The sequence below is a fragment of the Crocuta crocuta genome, unplaced genomic scaffold (assembly GCF_008692635.1).
Source record: "Crocuta crocuta isolate KB4526 unplaced genomic scaffold, BGI_CrCroc_1.0 scaffold172, whole genome shotgun sequence".
Taxonomy (NCBI): Eukaryota; Metazoa; Chordata; class Mammalia; order Carnivora; family Hyaenidae; genus Crocuta; species Crocuta crocuta.
Window position 1 is genome coordinate 3,914,780 of NW_027528872.1, and position 7,335 is coordinate 3,922,114.

Consider the following 7,335-nt stretch of genomic DNA (forward strand, 5'->3'; position numbering starts at 1 on the left):
CTCTGTGTGTGTGTAACTTACTTTCCTGTTTTCCATTCCATCTATCCACTCAGCAGCCCTTTGCACTGGGGTGCAGTAGGAATATTTCCTCTTCATGAAAGGGGCCTGACGGGGCATCTGGGTGGCTCAGTCAGTTAAGCGTCTGATTTCAGCTCAGGTCATGATCTCAAGGTTCGTGGGTTCAAGCTCCACGTCAGGCTCTGTGCTGACAGCTAGCTCAGAGCCTGGAGCCTATTTTGGATTCTGTGTCTCCCTCATTCTCTGACCCTCCCCTGCTCACTCTGTCTCTCTCTTTCAGAAATAAATAAAAATTAAAAAAAAAAAAAAAGAAAGAAAGGGGTCTGACCCAGGCCCAGGATGATGTTCTGACAAAGATTTCAAGCTGCATCTCCCCTTCTCATGGGGTTTGTAGAATCCCACAGGCTCCAATCCAGCAAGGCTTGTTTCTAGAGTAGTGGCCGATATAACTGGGCTCATTCATGCCAATGATCCTTTAGCATATACCTCTCCAAACAGAGACATTCCCCTTAGATCATAACACAGCCCAGCACAGACACATCTCAGTCTCTGAGCTAGATGGTTTAGTTGCTAGAAATGCCAGAAGGTCTTGCTATTAAACAATAGTCTGTCTCTTGTAACACCATTACACAGTGTGGGATCCAATGGAATAAGAAGTCTCCAAACTATTTTTAGTCTAAATAAAGCATCACGAGATGCCCCAAAATCAAACATACTGTAGATCAAATCCAATCATTTTGGCAACTTGCTATTAGTCAGGATGTTATGTATTATTATGATTCTCTTTTGGTGCAAATGATTAAAAACTGACTGGACTAGTCTCAAGCCAATGAGATTTAACTGGCCAGAGAGAGGAATAGTGGCAGATTTACAGGGTTCAACCCAAATAGATTCAGAGAATTCAGAGTTAGAAGTTTCGTGAGACTCTATCAGGTCTTCTTTCAAATGTCTGACTGCTCTTTAGATCATCCCCTATAAACAGGTGTCAAACCTTTGCTTACGCCCCTCTGGTGTCAGAGAACTCATTACCTTACAAGATGGTCAATTTTGTTGTCAGAGTTCATATTGTTAAAGTTCTTACTTAGAACAAGTTCAAACCATGTCAATGGAACTTCTGCAAATGGATCCAGGTTCTGCTCCTCAGAGTCACACATACACAAAAGCTGATTCATCATCTATTTAATGGCTTTGCTTTAAGCAATTTCAAACAGTTATTACACCTTCCTCTACCTTCTTTTCCTCCCAGTGAAGTATTGTTTTTAAGGTCCCCATGATCATGACAAGCCTTTCACCACCTGGTCTCTCTCTTCTGAGCACCCACCATGCTGCTGAGGTCGGTTAAAAGCCCGGTCCCCTGAATGTGAGACAGGAAACTATCAACACCCTAGAGGAGAAGGCANATGGTCCTCCATTAATTTCCTCCTATACATGCAAACATATGATATTTTCCTGGGCACCCACTTTCTTTTCATGATATATATCCAAGTGCATGCAAACCAAGGAGGCTGAGCTTGTAGTCAGCCCTAGCTAGCAACCCAAGCCCCCAGCTTCCTTCTGGGCCTCATGACATTCCCAAGCAGAGAAGGGAACAAACTGATGTTTATTCTTTACCTCCTCCCATAGCTGGTCTTGGCTGGATGCAGCACTAATGGATGATACCTGAGGGACTTCATGGCTGGCACTTTTTCTGGATAGCCTCATCGTGGGGCTCTGAGTATGGAGCTGGACTTTTTTACCAGCAGAGCCCCTCAGGAGGCCCAGCAAATGTCCAGGCATTCAGGGGCCTCTTTGCTGTGTCAACTCATGAGACAGAATCGGTTTTCTGACCCATCCACTTCTCTTTTTCTGACAAAGCCCAGGTCAGACAGAGTAATGGCTCCCGCCAGAATCTCCCAGAAGGCCACCTTTTTGTTACTTATTTGTCTTCAACAAGGTTTCAAAGATCGATGTGGTTCTATATGTTATCTATCTTAGACTTAAGGAGACATGCAGGTTCCTTTGGAAGCAGCTGAGCAAATAGCTGGGCTCAAAATGAGCCACTGCTTGTTTCAGAATCTTTTTACCACCAACCATGCTGGGACTTCTTGCTGTGCTGTGGTTACCAGGAGCTGCTCTGGGCATATCATACTATATCTCCTGTGCTCAGGGCAGCTAATTGCACAAGAGAGGCAGTGAGTATTGCTCACTGGGCTTGGATGCCCATCCCTCAAGCCAGGAGTGGCCAGTCAACTATTCTGAGTTGCTCATGGCTCTTCATTGCCCCAAAGCCCTTGAATTAAGTGAGGGGGATAGACAATAAATACATGAAAGAAAAATGTCCAGCATCATTAGGTATTAGGGAAATGTAAATCATAACTAAAATGACATACCACTTCACACCCACTAGGATGACTATTGGTAATGACAAATGTTAGTTAGGATGTGGAGAAACTGGAGCTCCCATGCGTTGCTGAGAACATAAAAATAGTGAATGTAAAATAATGCAACTACTTTGGAAAACAGTCTGGCTGTTTCTCAAAATGTTAGGTATAGAGTTGCCATATGACCCAGGAAGTCAATCCTAAATGTATACCCAAGAGAAATGAAGACATATGTCTACCCAAAGACATGTGCAAAAATACTCATGGCAAGTTCTTTCAGAATAGCCCCAAGTGAAAACAATCCGAACATCCAAATGTTTGGATAAATAAAAAGTGCTATGTCTATACAATGCAATATTATCAGGCAATAAAAAGGAACAAGGTATAGAAACACATCTCATTTTTGTAAATTGGAAGACTTGACTTCATATTATCAGGTGGGAATAATACTCTGAGCAATCTGTAAATTCAACAAAATCCCTATCAAAATCCCAGCTGGTGTGTTTACAGAGATTGAGAGTCTGGTTCTAGAATTTACATAGAAATGCAAGGGATCTAGAATGGTGAAAACAACATTAAACAAGAACAGAGTTGAAAGACTTATACTTCCTGATTTCAAACACACTGCAAGACTATAGTCAAGACAGTGTGCCCCAAGCATAAGGCTAGACATATAGATTGATAGATTAGAATTGAGAGTTCAGAAATAAACCTTTACATTTTAAAATATATTTTTATTTTGTTTTGTTTTGATTTTTTCTTTTTTTAAATGTTTATTATTTTTGACAGAGAGAGAGAAAGAGAGAGCACATGCACACAAGCAAGGGAGGGACAGAGAGAGAGGGAGACAGAGAATCTCAAGCAGCTTCTGTGCTGTCAGCACAAAGCCTGATGCAGGGCTCAAATTCACGAATGTGAGATCATGACTGGAGCCAAAATGAAGGGTCAAATGCTTAACCAACTTAGCCACTCAGGTGCCCCAATAAACCTTTACGTTTTATGGTCAATTGATAATAAACAAGAATGTCAAGATAATTTAATGAGGGAAAATATAATTTTCTTAAGAATGATTCTGGCAGACAACCAGCTGAATGGAAAAAGACACTTGCAAATGACATATGTGTATGTGATAAAAAAAAAAAACTACAACTCAACACCCCAAAAACAAATAATTCAATTAAAAAAATGGGTAGAAGACATGGACAGACATTTCTCCAAAGAAGATATACAGATGGCCAACAGACACATGAAAAGATGCTCTACATCACTCATCATCGGAGAAATGCAAATCAAAACTACAATGAGATATCACCTAACACCTATCAGAGTGTTTAAAATAAAAAATGCAAGAAACAACAAGTGTTGGTAGGGATGTAGAGAAAAAAGAACCCTTTTGTAATATTAGTGGGAATGAAAACTGGTGTAGTCACTTTGGAAATCAGTATGAAGTGTTCTCAAAAAGTTAAAAATAGAACTACCCTAGGATCCAGTACTTGCACTACTGGGTATTTGCCCCCCAAATACAAAGACACCAATTCAAAGGGACAAATGCACCCTTATGTTTATTGCAGCATTATTTACAATAGCCAAACTATGGAAGTAGCCCAAGTGTCCATCGATAGATGAATGGATAAAGAAGATGTGGTGTATATATATATACGTGTATATATATATCTTGAAATATATATATATTTCTTGAAATATATATATATATACACGTATATATATATACACGTATATATATATACAATGGAGTATTGTTTAGTCATAAAAAAAGAATGATTTCTTGCTACTTGCAATGACATAGATGGAGGTAGAGACTATAGTGCTAAGTGAAATAAATCAGTCAGAGAAAGATAAATACCATAAGATCTCACTCATTTGTAGAATTTAAGAAACCAAACAAATAAGCAAAGGAGAAAAGAGAGAAGTGAATCAAGAAACAGACTCAACTATAAGGAACAAACTAATGGTTACTGAGGGGAATGAGGAAAATAAGGGGTGGGGATTAAAGAGTACATTTATCATGATGCATAAAATAAAATGATTTTTAAAAAGAAAGAAATGATGCTGGTTATTCATATGCAAAAGAATGAAGTTGAGACTCTACCTCTTTGTGACCTTGGATTAGTCAATGCTTCCTTAGATCCAACACCAAAACCACAAGCAACAAAAGAATAAAATAGACAAAGTGGACTTCACCAAAATGAAAAGCGTTTGTGCTTCAAAGAATACCATCAAGAAAGTGAAAAGACAACCTACACAGGGAGGAAATATTTATATATCATATATCTCATAAGGGACTTATATATGGATTATATAAAGAATTCATACAGATCAATAATAGAAAACCAAATTTTTTTTTTTTAATAGTTTATTGTCAAATTAGTTTCCACATNATAGAAAACCAAATTTAAAATTGGGCAAAGGATCTGAACAGACATTGCTCCAAGACAAATATACAAATAAGCACATGAAAATATATTCAACATCATTAGTCATTAAGGAAATGAAAATCAAAACTACAATGAGATACCACTTCCCGCCTACTAGGATGGCTAAAATAAAAATGCAAATGATAGCAAGTGTTGGAGAAAATGGGGAGAAATTGAACACTTATATACTGTTAGTGGAAATGTAAAGGGATATAGTTGCTTTGGAAAACAACCTGGCAGTTTCTCAAAATGTTAAACACAGAGTTACCATGTGATCTAGTAATTCAACCCCAGGCATACACCCAAGGAAATAAAACCATCTGTTCGCACAAACAAGTGTACATGAAAGTTTACAGTAGCATTATTCATAATAGCCAAAAGATGGAAAGAACTCAAATGTCCATAGAATGATGAATGGATAAATAAAATGCAGTATAATTGTTCACTAGAATATTATTTGTGCATAAAAGGGTAAAGTACTGACACATGACTCTCAACATGGATGAATCTTGAAAACATTCTGTGAAGTGACACACCCAGTCACAAAAGACAACAGATTAAATCATTATATTAACATGAAATTCCCAGAATAGGAAAATCTACAGAGATGGAAAGTAGTTTTGTGGTTGCTTGCACCTGAAGGGTATGGGACAAATAAGAAAATGAGAGCGAAAGGGTATGGGGCTTTCTTTTTGAGATGATTGATGCCTGTGTCTGTGAACCTATCAAAAGGTCTTCAATTGTATCCTTTCAGTGGAAGGACTGTGTGGTATGTGACAAAGATCACGCATATATCAATAAAGCTGTTCAAAACAAAACACGTAACAAATTATTGTAAGACTTAAAACCAGTAAATAATCATCAGGGTAACAATTTGCTGGCTCTGCTTGAGGCTGGCTGTGTGACACTGAGCTGGGTGACTCCTGCTCCCTGCTTTCATTCCCAGGCCTCCAGTCTCTCTTCTCTTGGCCGTTCTAACCTGCACACATTTTCACTCAAGTTTTCCTAAGGTGTGAGTCTGATCATACCTCTTCCATGTCTCAAACCTTCAATGGCTCCCTGCTACTGAATAAAAGACAACGTATTTGCCTCTACCTTTTGCCCCTGTGCATCCCCCGTGTTGGGCTCACCATCTTCCTAGCTCCTCAGGCACTTTCCAAGGAACAAACAAGGCTAGTCATCTTTCTCCACACCGAAGGACAGCTTCTCTGCCTCCAGGTCTTGACTCACATGGGTCTCAGTGACTGTCAGAATCTGCCCATCCTCCATAGTCCTGCTGGGTGACCAGGGCACTCTCTGGTCTTGCCTCTCTTTGCCAGTAAAGTAATGGGATTGAACTATCTACATTTTCTGAGGAAAATGAGATGCTCATCAGGGTTTTTCAAAAGAGGATGGCAACAGTCAAGTGAGTTCAGGAAACCCTGAACTGAACAGATTTTCTTCCCACAGGACTTTTCAGAGCCTTTAATCTGCTAATGGGCATGTGGATCACCAAGAGTGGGATATGGTTTGCAACATTTCCCAGACTTTTAAAATTATGCACATACATACATATGCCCCCTACACACACACACACACACACACACACACACACACGCATGCACACACTTTAAAGGAATATCTTGCCCTATAGAACACACCCAGGAAAAGCTGAACTAGTCTTTAAGGATCCTTCCAGATCCAAAAAACAAGAACAAAATGAAAGTTACTGTCAAAAAATTGCTATCTTCACATGAGACCTTTCCTAACCCCTCTGCTTGAAAGCCTTCTGACCCCTTCTGTATTCCCATGACACCTTACATATCTCTAATGGAGCACTCACTTCATTATACTTTATGAAGTGAAAAAAAGCCCTTTGGATCTGTGGTCAGCATGCTGTATACTTAATGCCTCACCTGGAGAATTGGGAGCAGGGGGGAAGCCAGAAGACACAAAGCCCTCAGCACCTGGCACTTGGTGGACATACACTAATTGGAAACTGTCATTATTATTATCTCTGAGTGGATTTTTTCCTGACTCACCTGACTCCTTGCGGGGCTCCACACCCCAGGCACCTGTGTTCCCTCCCAGTGCTTATACATTCCCTAACACAGAGTATGATTTTTAAGAACATTGAATGAGATTAATTTTATCAAAGTCAAGTAATTGTGGACTTCTTCATGAAGAAAGGCAGAATTTCTGCCTTCTGCCCAGGCCATTGGATTTAGGGTTCTGGCGCTTTTCTGTTGAGTAATCTCATGCAGGCCTGTGCAGGAGCCACATTTGCTTTTTATTTGGGGTTAGAATTCCTTTTAAGCCTATGCTCGGCATCTCAAAGAGATACTAAGATAGGACACAAGGCAAATTAATTGGGACAGCAAAATTTATAGAAAGATACCTTTTCTCTTTTGTGATTCCCCAGGAGTTTCCTAAATTTTACTTTAGGTGCCAGTCAGCAGGAGTGAGGGAATGGATGCATTGGCTAAGCTGGGGACAGTGGAGCAGCCGCGGTGACAGGTTCCCTGCAGACATTGCTCACATGG